The sequence below is a fragment of the Taudactylus pleione genome, unplaced genomic scaffold (genome assembly GCF_031769625.1).
Source record: "Taudactylus pleione unplaced genomic scaffold, aTauple2 ptg000015l, whole genome shotgun sequence".
In the NCBI taxonomy this organism is placed as follows: Eukaryota; Metazoa; Chordata; class Amphibia; order Anura; family Myobatrachidae; genus Taudactylus; species Taudactylus pleione.
In genome coordinates, this window is record NW_028284417.1 from 10261874 (window position 1) to 10278139 (window position 16266).

Below are 16266 nucleotides of genomic sequence, written 5' to 3' on the forward strand. Positions count from 1 at the left end.
GTGGTAAAACTGTAAACAAACAATGAATAGCAATTACTATATGTACATGGGAATGCAAGGCAAACATATACATAACATGGGATATGCAAACAACATGAAACATACAGTATGCAAAGTACAGACTGCAATGTCACATAGTACAGCTAACATGCATAACATAACTGGCTAAGCAGATCTACAATACAATGGCACAGTTGAAGCTTAGAACTCACCATCGGATGCTGTACCAGGTAGAGCATATGTAATGATGACAGTCTGGGACAATGTGAAAAGGAAAATGGCTGCTTACAGCTCCTTTGGCCCAGAATGCATTGCTAGACTGCTATGGAATGTGAAGAAGGACAAAATAGATCAGATTTAAACTGCTGCTGTCCTGACCACTAGGTGGGGCTGCTAATGTGAATTAGTGTAACATAAACCCTATGCTGAAGGCATGACAGTCATATTGGAATATATTTGCAGCATATTACGTGACTACATACATGCAATAATGGATAAAGTCACGCTGTATTGTACCTTTAACCTACTGAATGGTCACTGATACTTAAAGGATTCATTAGAAAGTAGGCAAGAGATAAATGTATGAATTCTGAGTTGTGCTGCAAAATTAGCAGCTTGTTTAAACGTTGTTAAAAAATTTCCCTAAACCTAAAATCGTCTTTAAGAAACTAACAGAGCTGAATACAAATACTAACACTACAAACTATTATGCCTTAAAAAACTACATAATCTAACCAGATCCAGAGCTGCTAATATCTGATACACAGTATCCAATATTGCAATAATTTAGGGAACACTATACAAAGTTGCGAGTGACAGATTACATTGTAAATATTACAATCCTACAATACATAAGGCAACTGGGTGAAGAACCCATTACAGTTGCAAGTGGAAACTATAGCACAGATATTCAAAGGCAAAGACTACACAATACATCTTTATATATAACAATTGTAAGAAACACAGAAATAACTATCTGCTGGAGATAATAATGGAATAAGATACAGGTGGACTATTGAGTTTATTTCACAGTCATTTTAGTTCACATATTCTTATCTGATATCACTACTGTATTTTATATTCCACTGCTATCTATTAAAACTAGACCTCTATTTTAAGGATCATAAAAAATAAAAGTTATGTTTTAAAGTATCCAACAAACACCCACAACTGTAAGGTTTTGATGTATGTAAAAGAGGAGTAAATGCACTGAGTAAATAAACACCTATCTTTATTTTCTTCTTTCTTCAAAACTGATTAACATAAGTGGCATCAGTGGCACTCCTATCCTATTGACAGGATTGGAATCAGAATAAGCAGTATCATATATAAATATATTTAATTTTACAGATACTATTTAATGTCCCTTACTAAATTGAATTAAAGTGACTAGTTCAGTACAAAAATTCACCCCCTTTCCTACTGTGTTTTGTAACATAAGGGACACAACTATGTGGTGTAATTGTGAATAAGATTGTGCACTGTGGAGTCATTTGAATTGGGGATACTATTGTGTAGCCATGCCCCTTCCTTTTGAGACCATGCCCCTTTTTTGTGGCGTGCACTGAAGCCGCGTGCTGTCCCTTCATAAAAGCTGAGAAAGAGGGCGCAAATTTGAAGTTTGCAAGGGTTTGCCAAACACCCTAGCACCAGCCCTGTCTGGAGATTATGGCCCTGATTCAGAGCCGGATGCTCTGACAGAGCGCTCGCTCTGAATCAGGGTCGTCCTTCTTAATTTTTAGAGCGGCCTCCTGGCCGCTAATATAGCTGTGGGTGACCACCCACAGCTATAGCGAGCGTCCAGGAAGATGGTTGCGATGGTCAAGACCATCGCGACCATCGGGCTTGCGACGAGACCCTTGTGGTAGGGTCTCATTGCCGCAAGCCCTAGAGTGCTTTCGGCTCTAACATATGTCAGTGGGTCCGGACCCAGACGGTAGGCATTCCCATGGGAACACCTCAGTCTGGGCAGCCACGCCCCCAGCACGCCCACCAAAGGGGGCGTGCTCTCAACATCAATAGCACGCCCCCTTTGGTACGAGACCTGGATCGACGGTTTGCCCGTCACTATCTGGGTCTTGCGCATGCGAACGCCGGAGCCGACGCTATCGTGCGCATGCGCACTGGGCCACCATCGACCCGCTTGTGAGCGCTCAGCGCTCGCAAGCGTGTCTGAATCAGGCCCTATGTTCCTTCCCACTAAGGCTGCATCAAGCAAGTAGGAGTAATGTCCAGGATTTCTATGATCCTTACTTATCAGAGATTTTCAGGTAATTGATCTCACTTGATCAATTTGGTAATGGAAACATCTACTGTACCTAATCTTGAGAGACAGGCTTATTCAGGGCCTTCAACCTGCTAAGGAAAACAAAGCAGGATTGAAAATTCAGGATGGTAATCTGGATTCCACAAAAAAATGATCAAAGTTGTCAAATGCTATGACGTAATGTAGCTTCCAAATAATCTATAAATGCTGATGCTGCACAAATTGGTAAAGTTTCTTATATTTATAGACACCAATAAAACTTTACCAGATGAGTGGAGTATAGTGGATTCTCTATCATCAGTTTGGGTTTGTGCTAGCAGGAACATAGGCACAGAGTCTAATGATCTCCAGTTTACTCCAGGAACAACCAGAAGGAGGTTTGGATTTGGTACTGGTAGGTTTTCAGGCTGTGTGAAGAGCTGATAACAAGCAGAAAAGGGCTGGTCAATGGAGCCAGGACTGGTATATGGATGGACTGTGCCAATTGGAAAGTAGAAAGTAGTCAGGACAAGCTGATTCAGCAACAATCAGAAGGAAAATTAAATCAGCATGATACAGAGGTGTCAAGAATGGTCCAGGTCAAAATCACAAGGAACAGTAAAATTAAAAGCACAGGAATACTCGAGCACAAGTGGAACTTAATAAAAACATATTATGTGCCAGAGCAGGTGTAAATAGCATAAGACATATTTGAATTATGTAGACAGTTTTCCATGGTCACAATTACAAACTAACAAAGAACCTGCACCTACTACTATATAAAGAAGAGTAGCAGCAAAGAGGAGGAAAAAAGAAGCTAGTTCAAGGTAATGCAGAAGGACAGAGACACACTGGACATTGAGTCTTTTTAGAAACAGCCAGACTTGGTTCTGGCGCCAGACAAAAACCTCTACTACATACAGTATTACACTACTTCCCATCTCCTTTACAAGAAGAAAAAAGCTAAAACACAAAAACATAATATATGCAAGAGCAGTGAAGAAAGCACCTCTGTGCCTGTCTTCTGCACCTGTCCACAATTGTGCCCTTACTCACATGAGATTCACAGAAATTTGAATGTGCATAAATGCCTGAGGCCTTTTTTCTAGGCATGTGCAGAGCAATTTTACATATGTTTTTTTACACTATTCCATTTGGTGTAGGTCTCAATCTATATCAACCCCAGTATGAGCAACTTGTTCTATCCAGGATTTCTATGTGTTAAGGGCATATTGGTTGCCCAAGGATGATAAATGAAAACAAATAAGTTATTGTCCTGTGAAAGATCAGTTCTTTAACTAACAAATATTGCTCTTCCTTCCCCCATCTAAGGCATCTGAAATAGGAAACAAATCTTTTTGCTAAGGGTAATAGACAAATTTTCCTGAAAAAGATTAGTGTTCCATGTTGACAACTGAAGTGCAGCAGGCAGCCTTTTCCATGCAGGGCCTCATCCATAAAATACCATCATGTGGAGGCCTTCCTTTGGGTGAAATGTACTGAAAAATGGCGCATACCCAGATGATAGCACAGAAGGGTGCACACCGTACACCCTTTACAGATATGTGGTACCAAACCAGGTTAAAACAGTAGACTTAAATATGGGTGATACTTGTTTTATATCCCCCATACATCTATTATCTATATTTGCTGTATATGTTGCATATATTCGCTAACATATTTTAGTTCATTTTAATACACATATTTATAAACCCACTAAAGAGGGGGAGGTGGTACAAGTTAAGTAAAAATATATAAACTAACCTGCTATGTTTATTGAAAATAAATTAGATTATTATGTTATTTTATTTAAGTAATGCAAACATGTTAAGTTTTTACAATGTATGTTTTCTAATATGGTAAGGCAAGGACTATTACCTTTTGGTACTATAGAGTGTGAGACAAGAATCTTCTAGGCCACCCATGCACCTGATAAGGCTATGGCTGATATTTCTAATGAGAGTAATGAAAGCAGTGTGTGGTAAGAACTTTCGATATCCCTCAAGTTCCCGAGGACAGGGGGTGCATGAGATGAATGGGAAGGAAGGTGATATACAGTAGGAGTTGCAGCTACAGCAATCAGTCAGTGCATAAGGGGCTTACCTAAGAGATGACCGGATGGGAGCAGTGGAAGATGAGGGCAGACTATACGGGAGAGTTCAGTAGTCCTGACAACCAAGGACAGGAGGGGAGAAAGTAAAGGGATCTCCCCTGATATATGACCGGCAACTGGGAAGCCCTATGTGAAGAGACTGAAGGAGGGCTTCTGAGTGAGAGGGTGGATCCTGAGGTGTCAGCTTCGAAGCTGAGTGTTGAAAGGACAGCTCTGGAGATGGAATGGGTGTGAAGTCCTGGAGGCAGCCCGAAGGAAGGAGATACAGACAGGGCAGGTAAGTACCCTATCCCTACCCCTCCCCCCCCTAACCCTTACCCACCCTTAGTGGTGCCTAACCCTAACCTCCCCCCGGAGGCACCTAACCTTAACCCCCCCTTACCGCACCCTAAACCTAGCTCTCCCAGGGGGTGCCTAACCATAACCTCCCCCCGGGTGTGTCTAACTCTAACCCTCCCGCTAGGGGTGCATAACCCTAAACCCCCTCCCTAAAACCTAACCCCGCTACGCTCCCTAAACCTAACCCCCCCTCTCCTCGCTAACGGTTAGGGCGCCCTGGACTTACCTCATTCGGGCTGGTGTCCATCGGAGTTCTGGCGTCAAGATTAAGATAGGCATTGGTATTTCAACGCCTATCTTAAGTCCCTTATCGGGTTTCGGATGTCGGTATCGAGACCTTGTCTTGTGGCTGCCGGTCTCATAACTACATCCCCTGGAGATAGTTCTGTAAACATTACTGTCACTGCACAACATCGTTAACCACACTCCATTTTACCTCAGGAGTGAGATAGTATAACTTCATCATCCTCACAGATTAAGCACTCACATAGACTCAAATTACTTTTATAGAGATTTTATAGAGATCTCTATTCATTCTGCACCTGCTCATCTATCTAAGCAGTACTGAATAAAGACTTAGGAGCTGACTACAGGACTACAGTGCAAAATAAGGCATAAATGCAAATATTGCATGGGACTTATCATATAAGGCAACTCCCACTTATGCCTAAAGTCAGTATTTCCCCTGCAGGAAAGAAGAATAGCAAGCAACTATTCTCAATACAGAGACGGACACTGCTAATCCTACTTTGTAGTCCAAAATAAACAGTGCCTGAAGTCTCCAAATAAAAAGGTTCCAAATGGTACTATTACAATTTAAAACATTCAGGGCGGGATGCACTAATACTTACTACCGGACATCGCTATTGTACAGATCGCATATGCACTAACATATGCGATCTGTACAGCAAAGGACAGCTCTTCCAATAAGAGCTGTCCTTTGCGATCTCTCCTGCACAGTGGACTTCCAGGTTTATGACCCGGGAGTCCATCTGCGCATGTGCAGACTAAAGCGGCGGCCGCGGGGCATGCTGGGAGGGATCCGATCGGATCCCTCATAGCAGCGCGATTCGGCAGAAGCCCATAGGCTTCTATAGGTAAGCTGGCATTACCCTCCACATCGCAGCCCGGCGGCTAGCAGAATGATGCATACGAAAAATGCGTTAAACAGGGAGTTTACCGCATTTTTCGTTTACTGCATCCCGCCCTTAATATGCAAATACAGACACATACACAGACTGTAAATAAATATGTATTCTTTAATTGAATTACACAAAGGTTAATAAAATATATACTACAGTAAATATAATCGACACAATGGGGGAGATGTATTATAGCGGCACTAAACATGCCGCTATAATGCTTCCTGCTTCGCCTCTTTACCAAGGCGAAGCAGGAAGCACTAATGAGTAGATGTATGAACATCTCATCAGCCAGAGAGGGGGAACATTAACTCCTCCTTCCGGCAATCCCTGTCTGAGGACATAGGCTGATGCGCTGTGTCTCAGTCCCGGCCGGCTCCATTGAGTATGTGCGGGATCTCGCAAGTATCACGAGATCCGCGTGCAGCCCTGGAGCCGGCAGCTGCAGTGGGGATAGGGCATCGGCAGGCTGTAGCTGTCGATAGTGACAGCTACAGCGGGCGGAATGGTCAGGCGATCTGACCGTTCATATATGCCCTGCCGATCGGCGCTGGTATCTACAAGATAGCACCACATAGCTCCCCTGTCATTTACTGCGTAGCCCCCCGATCATACATCGGGGAGAAGCGGTATCAGCGCACATAACGTGCGCTGATACCACTTCTGCACTTCTTACATCTCCCCCAGTGTATCATATAATTGTACTTTAATAAGATTTACTTCTCTTGATATCAGGAGTAAGCCACTAAAAATTATTGTACTCACACAATATATCGTAGATTGTAATAAAATTAACTTAAAACTGAGAGTAAAGCTGGGTACACACCTATACAATCATCATGCCATTCTTTAGATTTTGAGCCATTTGTTCAATATCGAAAGAGTGTGTATGCACCTCCGATCATGCTTTTCCATGCCAATGCTGACTGGGTGATGGGAAGATAGTGACTATGAGGACTGTGTCCAAGAAACAATTGAACAAGTTGGAGGTGTCACATAAATCTGGAGCAGGAGCAGAAGACATGTACTGTATGTGTACAAACTGTGGTATTTCGAACTATTACGGTTCACGGTGGACCAGGAACTGCCAAGTCTATCTGCCTCTTGCGTGCCTCTACATCTATCCCGCCTCCACCAGAAATAGAAGACAGTCCCTCAAATGGCTTTGTAAGTACACAATCAATCGGAAAACATAACACATTTAAACTGTTTATTTTACAAGATGCCTAACTACAACATTCTGCCATGACTGAGCCCCTACACTGTTAATATACCTCAAACACTCCTCCCTGTTAAATTTTACCCAAACGCTGGCATTACGGCTTCAATTTCCCTCTAGAGGAGTGAAATCTACTGCTTCCTCTACACAATCTGTATCCTTCGTGGCAGAGTGCATGTGGTGAGTATGATGGATGGTGTGTGTTGTGTGCACTATACGGCACAAATAGTTGTGCAGTAGAAAACATGCCATTACCACTTTATCTATTCTGCCTAGCCAAATGTTAATGGTGGTATGGAAAACTCAAAACTTGTTGCTCAGGATACCAAAGGCATTTTCTACCTCTCGCCTAGATCTAGACAATTTGTAATTAAAAATCCTTGTATCCTTAGTGAGTGCCCTTTTGTGGGTAAGGTTTTAATACAAGAGGATTCTGAGTGAAGGTCACATCAACTACAAATACAAAATTAAGGCAATATGTATTTTTCTCTCTTGCGGGCAAGTACCGTGTATTGTTTTTTGAGCTTGTCATGAAATACTGTGTGCTCCAAGGCCTCACCATCAGACACTCAGGGGGGCACAACTGGTACTAATGTACCAGGCCCGGGCTCAGTGGCGTCACAAGGTGGTGCGGGGGGTGAAGGCTGTACCCGGGTGTCACCCGCCGAGGATTGACACGAAGATGCAGACTCCCCCTCAGTGACAGGTCAGTCCGCACATCCGGCACCCTCCCCCTGGCCCCCAGTAATAACAGGACCACAGGGTTCGGTTGAGAGCCCATGCCCCTTTCCACATGGCCACGCCCTCCCTGTGAGGTCACACCCCATATCCGGCAGCCCGCGGCTCCCACTATTTTTTAGTAAGTGTACAGATTTTATATCTTTATGAATCTACCTAATCGTTTTTAAATCCAAAGATTCCTTTTAGTAGATTTTATCACCAATAAATTTCATATTAGATTACTGAGACTTTGGGTCATATATTTTATGAATCTAATGATTTGGATATATACTTATACTGTAAGGTATGCGTTAGGAATTACTGTTTTTTCTGTATATGATCTTCCTCAGGGCCTGAGATGATATTGCAGTGCTGTACCGCAGATTGGCCAGTGTTCTCCCTGTAGCCAGATAGCACAGCATAGCCCCCCAGTCTCTGCTTAGTTGAAATGGGCTGCTCTCATATAGGTTTCCTCCCTTTCTATGAGCAGGGTGACCAGCCGGATTAGCTCCTAGAATGATGGGTCACCCGTACATAAGAAATTCATAAAATCATCAGGGTTGTGCAACAGGAGATTTATCCTGGCTCCTACTTCTATTTATAACATCTGCCACTAAATTCATAAAGGCTGATACCATAACAGGGGTCCATAATTTGCCCCTAAACATTCAGCTCATTATCTCACATTATTCAAGCATGAGCAAGTGAGCATACTTGAGGACACTGTGATACAATCTGTTCTTGACGTCAGTCATTTCACTGCTTGTGTGTAGTGTCTTTGCTAATTGGTCTACCAGTATTTGGCTTATTAGCCTCATTAACTAATTATGAATTAAGAGGCACTATACTTTTATGAGTAATGAAACTAGTATATTTATAGATAATTGTGTGTCTCTTGGCTATAGCTATAATGCACACTTATTGTGTAGAGGATTCTTCACTAATGTGTATTAATAGGTAATTAAGCAATCTATACTTGCTTACTGGGGAGCAGCGAAAAATATATTTGTGAATTTACTTGATACAATTGCACTTTATGGAACTAAGGAGGTGCGCCCAGTTATAGAGTTGAACTAGTGACTTTTTATTTTTATTAAGTATGATGTTAGTCAATTCCACCTCCTGCAATCCAAAGGGAAATGATCAAGGCAGTCTTGTGTATCCAGTAGAATCACAGTGTATGAAGAACAAACACATTTATCCAAAAGGACTTTGTGAAAGGACCAACACATTCTCCAGAGCATGGTTTCAAATTCCCAAAGGCCCATTTTAATAGGGTCTCTCATAAGACTTAATTACAAAATGTTTTAACACAGTGCCATTATAGTGCCAGTGCATTAATACAAAGTACAAAAATATTCCCGCACAATATGAAAGACTAATGAAGGGACTAGCTATGACCCGTGCTCCCACTCTATGTTCCACTCCACCCCCAGAGAGAGAGGGATGCCTTGGTTGCAGCGGTGTGGATTGCACCGGCAACCAGGGAGAAACAGCATAGGCAACATTTAATATGGCGCCGGCCGCAAACCTCAAAAAGTGTGCACCATACCATCCCTCCTCCAGCCCGACTCTGCCTCACACCTCTCACAGGCATCGCCACTTCTTGGCCCCAAGAAGGCTGCTGCCAAATGTAGTGCCAGATTTAGGAAGCAGCAAGGAAATATGTCTACGGTGCACCATGCTACGGTAGGTAAGTACCAATAAAATTACCCTAAGGGGAACAGCAGAGGTGGCCAGGTACCAGCAAGATCACCCTGAGGTGCACAGAGCAATGGAGGCAGGTGCCTGCAAGATCACCCCGAGGTGCGCAGAGCAGCACAATCTCGATATGAACAAAACAATCCTGGAAGGCAAGTAGAAAGGCTTCTGCGGAAGGTCAAGGCTCACTCAGGCATAGCGTATGATCCTGATGTGGCTTATGAGGCAGACAGCATGGTAGCCCTGGGTACAATGAGCCACAAGTGCCAGTACTGCAATGCCCTCTAGTGGAAGGAGGAGGTCCCTGGCATGTGCTATAACGCTGGCAAGGTGCTGCTCCTGCCCTTCAAACCTCTGCCTGAGCCTCTCTACAACCTGCTAATGGACAGCCACCCCAAGCATGTTCACTTCATGGACTGTATTCAGAAGTACAATGGCTGTTTCCAAATGACATAATTTGAGGCCAATCAGGTAGTAGAAGATGGCTTCATGCCAACCTTCAAGGTTCAGGGGCAGGTGTTTCACTTGGTCGAAGGTCTGCTGCCAGCACCTCAAAAGGAAGCCCAATTCTTGCAAATCTATTTTGTGGGTGAGGACGACAGGGAAGTGCGCTTGAGATGAAGAAACTTTCCTGATGTCAAACAGGGATTGGTTAAACAACTGCAGAGTATGCTACACAACTTTAACAGCTACATAAAGGACCTGAAAACTGCCCTGGACAAGGTGCCTTTTTTACATGCGCCTTTACTCCTAAGGCATGAAATTAACTAAGCATTAAAGTTAAGTTTAGATGGTATGAAGGAAATTTAAAAAAATCTAAGGTCTACCCAGGAGAAACTGGGTACATCAGCAAGAATATTTTATTATATATCATATGATAGATTTACATGTTATAATAACAACCACACTGACAGACTAAACTGAGAATTTTTAAACTGGTTTACGCACCCATTGATACCCCACCCTGAAGTAGCTCCACCCACATTATCTACATCTCCGCCTACCTCTGCTCCATCCTGCCAAGAAGGAGGGCCCTGCCTATTTTGAAAATACCGGGTCCCACTAATTCTGATGGCGCCCTGGGAGCAACAATTGAGTTGCTCAGTCAGGCACCCATTAGTAACAGCCAGTGGTGCAAAGAATTGAATCGCCCCCACAATTTGCACTTCTTCATTGCCTATCTTTTGTATTGTATTCCACATCTGGAGCATCCCTTGTGGTGGTCCAGCAGTGCTACCATCAGGGGAGTACAAGGGGTACATCTGTAAGGGGCTCGGACTGTATTGGGGCCTGCTGGGACCTGTCACGATTTAATTCTATATATTTTTTGCTTCTTCTCTTCATAATGTCACTGGCCAGAGGAAGGCACTGTTGCAAAATGCAGGTAAGGGGTGAGTTGCTAATGAGTACACAGTTGAATTTTTGCTCAAATTGCCACATGAATGATATGTCAAGATTATCAGTGTCAGTCCAGGCTGTCAAAGAGGGATGGCAGCGTTATATCACTCAGATAACACTGGGTGTCTGGGCCCGTCTGAGTTCATGGTCATATCTTCATGGGTCTGAAATACCCATTCTGCAGCCTGTACAGTGGTGAGGGTTCTATTTTAGTCTTGGCATGTGAATGTCTCAAGCGTCCCTCAAGCCTTGGATGCTCCCTTAGGTGTTGAGGATGCAAATGTCAGCAAGTTTAGAGGTTACTTAAGTCAAGCAGGAAGGTGTAATAGAATGTCTTTAGCAGAAAGCAAACAGCAATGTGTTCACATTTATTACAGGTTTGGCCACACCCCTGTATAGATATAAATAGTTCAAATACTACACAGCTAAATAGGAAAGGGGTGACGGGGTTCAGTTTTCAGGAAACTGTCAAATTGGAATCTAATCCCTAAAGACTGAGTAAAGCTGGGTACACACAATGCAATGATATAATGCACGTGCCGTACACACTGCACAATCTAGTGTATGATGATGCAATGTAAGGTTACATGCTGCATGTAACAGCACTGGGTCGTTCATTGTATCGTCCCATATGCTGCATGTAACAGCACTGGGTCGTTCATTGTATCGTCCCATCTGCTGTGCAGAACAGCAGATGGGATGATGTGATGAAGGACCATAGTGAATAACGGATCGGACTTACACACTATATGATGTGTACAATATATCGTTCTGATCTCCATCAGAATAATATATTGTATGATACATCATATAGGGATCTATTTACTAAGCAGTGTTAGGAGACAGAGTGAAAAGTGATAAGGTGCCAGCCAATCAGCTCCCAACTGTCATTTTTCAAACACAGCCTGTGAGATGACAGTTGGGAGCTGATTGGCTGGCACCTTATCACTTTTCACTCTGTCTCCTAACACTGCTTAGTAAATAGACCCCATAGTGTGTACCCAGCTTTAGAATTGTTTGTCATCTTGCGATCTTCTAAATACATTTTTGTTTTATGCTGGCTACTGCTGTTTAGTTGACAATCAGACAACTGAAATTGTTGACTGGTGATGAGTTCTTTCATGTATGAAGATTTACCTATGCTGTGTCTTTTATCATTTTGACCTTTTTGACCTATAACTATTTTATAAAAATAATTATGTTATCTAGTTGAGCATTAGTTTTAATTCTGAACTATTGTTACCATTACAACATGACAGCAAATAATAATGAAAGACATTACTTTAGTTTATTTGAACAATGTTGATTTTGCAAAACTTTTTAATTGTGTTTTGCATAAATGTTTCTCTGCCCAAGCTGATAGTAATTATGTAATATTTCATTTTCTATTATTTCTAGCATTGTTTTTAGTCCACACTTATTGGATTTTGTACTATTATGTTTAAAACCTAATTAGTTATATTTTAGCACCCTCCCTGCCGAGGTCTTTCACACTCTTGTGCTGAGGCCATTTTTCAGCTTTATCTCTCATCATATTCCAACATCAATATCACTAATTTTTTTTTATTATGCAATCAGTTCTTATTCAAAACAATACAGAAATATCACTGATTTTATATGAAGTACCACACAATGTATACCTAGTTTTTTATTGAAAGAATGTATTTTCAGAAAATACCATTAGTCTTTTTACTCATTCTAGCACGTCAAAAACAAAATTAACCAAAATGGCCAAAAGTATTTTTTATTGAAATTCCAAGAAAGGGAACCAAAAGCAAACATGATTTTTTTTACCTCTTAAGGTGCATACACACACAACGATTTTTTGAACGATTATCGTTAAACGATATCGTTTAACGATAATCATTTGTAAAAATCATTCACTTTCTGAGTCAGATGAACGATTTTCGTTCATGCGCGTTCGCGTTTGTAGTTTGTAGTTCAGTCAGACTTGTCAACTCAACGATTTTCAGTAAGGGAATATGCAAAAATCGTTTGTAGTTCTAAAAAATCGTTCATTACATTTAAATGAACATAGTAAATGAACAACTTTAGTAAACGATTTTAGTTAATTTTTTCAAGGGAGAAAATCGTTTACTAAAATCGTTCATTAACTAAATCGTTGTGTGTGTATGCAGCTTCATAATTACTCTATGGTTCTTGTTTTGTCAATAATTCACTTTTCCAAAATAGTAAAAAAGCAGGATTCTATGGGGCATATTCAATTGGGTGCGAGTTTTAGCGAGGAAAAAACCTTGTGCCCCTCGCGCCCAATTTTGGATTATCGCAGGTATGCACGCTCCCGTTACCCGTGGTATCCAATTTACAAAAAAGTGGTCGCAGGGTTTTCAGCTCTGAAAACCCGCGCCGCGTAAGAAAAAAAAGAAGAACAATTCTGCACTTATCTGCCTGGGGACCTCCGCGGCTCCCAGTGGCCTCCCCTCTATCTTCTCACTGGAGAGGGGGCTGCTGGGAGGCTCCAGGGGCTGGTGGGAAGGGCAAGGGCTGCTGGGAGATGTAGTTCTCCCAGCGCCCATTCAGGGTGGGCGCACTGAACTTTGGGGGTACACATACACCGGGGGTCACACACACACTAACTCATACTCACCGCTGCTGCAGGAGACCGGGTCCCGACACTGGATGCAGAAGACAGTACTTTGGAAGGTGAGTATTACTGACTAAATAAGCAAATTGGAAACTTCATTAGGAGGGTGCTACCGGGGTCCCAGAGCATTTACCGACCTTTTTTCCTAAAATTGGGGATTTTAGGAAAAATTGGTCCTGCTCTGGGGGCGCGCAAAAAGTCAATAACAACACTCCTGATTGAATAGCAAAAATCCCGCACCTGCAGGCAAAGCCCCGCAGGTGTGTGATTTTTGCTATTCTCACACCCAATTGAATATGCTCCTATCTATAGGTTTTGGCAAAAAAAATCTGCACATTTTAAATTTTCGCTGTTTCGATTTAAACTCTATGGGGTCAATCCTATTAGGTGCGAATTGCGAGGTGCAAGTTCCTATTTTCACTTCGAATTCATTTTGCAATCCAATTAGCAACTCGCATTGAATCAGTCAGACTGAGGGCCCGATTCAGAGCCGCACGCAAGCGCACAGCGCTCGCAAGCAGCTCAATGTTACCCCACTGCACATGCGCCGTGTCCAGCGTGCGCATGCGCGAGCCCCTTCCAGCATCTGCCGCTCAGTCGCTATGGGGATAGCTACAAATGGGGTGGCTGCACAAACGCAGGTGTACCCTTAGGAACACCTGGCGTTTGTGGGAGGCCCTACTGACATCACTACTGATGTCAGTAGTGGACTTCCTGCTCTATTACAGCTGGAAGTCCACTCAGACTTGCGGTAGCCGAGACCCTACCACAGGGTCTTGTCGCAAGGCCGATTGGTCTCCCACAGCTTTGCGAGAGGCCAGACAAAAAAAAAACACGGCCACAGACCCTGCGAGCTGTCTGCGGCAGCGAGCGGGTCTGAATCAGGGCCTGAATTCACAACTTTCCACTTGCACCTCCCTGAGGGTGAGAGATGGGAAGGAAAATCTTTATTTTAAGGTTAAAATGTCGGGGCAGTGTGCTTAACCCCTTGGACACACCTCCTAATGACTAATTAGCTTATTTAGTCCAATAAGTACATGTAATTTTTTGGGGTAAAAAAAATGTCCACAAATTACCCCAAAATCAACTTTTTCATTAGTTTAGGCACCTCAAATTTAATTACAATAATTTTTTAGTTGAAAAATAATTGTTTTTATAATTTTTTTACATTTTTCAAGGTGCCCTCAAAGTACCCCGAAATCACCCTTTTTCCTAGTTTTTTTTTGCATTTTTCGTTTAATTAGTTTAAGATTAAACTAAAAAAAGTTTGTTTTTTATCATTTTCTTGCATTTAAAAAAAAACACAAATCAACCATTTGACACTTTTAAAAACCTACAGTACCTTCCTAATGCCGACAAACAGCCTTCTATATATTCCTGCTAACAAAATTATCCATTTTGGGGGGTCCAGGATGGTCTCCCCACATTTTCATGCATTTCTTGCAAATCGCATTTGGCAGTCAATTCGCACCCCTCCGCTGCGAGTAGTGCGAATAGGCATTTTTAATTGGATTGGAGAATTCTCGGGAATGTGCTTCACTGCAAAGTGTGCGAGTTTCAAGAAACAAACTCGATACTCGCCATTCACACCTAATTGGATTGAGCTCCATGTGCATTTAGTATATGGTAGCTCAACAAGGCCTACCATTTTATAAACTAGATAACCTACTGAGGAACAATCAAATGAGGGTCAATCTTTTTTATTCCACACAAGATGGGGGAGATATGGACCTTAGATTCCCCCACCCATCTGTGGAAAATGTAATTGTCTGTGTACTGTTTCAGATATTGTCTGGTGATCAATAGCTACTAATGGTGTACATTATTTGAAAGTGGAGACAGGTGTGTGTAGGCCAGAATGCCCTCCCCCAACTCTGAAAATTTTTTTTTTTCCGTAGCGCTGGGCGATATTGTCTAGTGATTACAAATGATCAAGATAATAGCTGCTACAGGGGCCAAATAATAGCTGACTCACCTCTTTCAAGAATGGGTGCCCCCAAAGCTGCCGGTTTCATTATGGGGGTGAGGGGGCACATAGTGACCTGCCCCATATATGGAAAACATGTTTTCCATAGAGATGTGCGCCAGACCCCGTGTTTTGGTTTTGGATCTACCCTGGTTTTGGATCTGGAATGGTTTTGCGAAAACCTCACCTCCGTGTTTTGCTTTCATGTTTTGGTTTTGGATCTGGATTTTTTTCTTAAAAAATCATAAAAACAGCTAAAATCACATAAAATGGGCCTGTTTTTGTTCCTACAGTATAATTAACCTCAATAACATTGATTTCCAGTAATTTCCAATCAATTTTGACCACCGCACAATATTATTTACTTCATCTAGTTAAGGCCAAAAGGTTGCATCCAGCTAGCTGGCTGACTAAGCTAAGTGACACAATGGGCGGCACTAACCTGTGGCAGTTCAGTATCTAATTTCCAACATGGATACAGTGTGTTATACAGTGTGGGTTACACCAACAGTGACATCTGATGTGTTTGCAGTCAGATTTGGACGATTCCATTCATTTTAATGCAGTCAAAAATCATTTAGAGGCCCTGATTCAGAGCCGGACACTCTGACAGAGTGCTCGCTCTGAATCAGGGCATCTTTGTTTCTTTTATGGAGCGGCCTCCTGGCCGCTCGCATTGCTGTGGGTTCCCACCCACAGCTAATGTGAGCGGCCAGGATGATGGTCGCGATGTGGTAGGGTCTCGTGGCCACAAGCCCCAAAGAGCTTTCGGCTCTAACAGAGCTGAAAGCTCTCCCAATGGCATCACTTGTGATGTC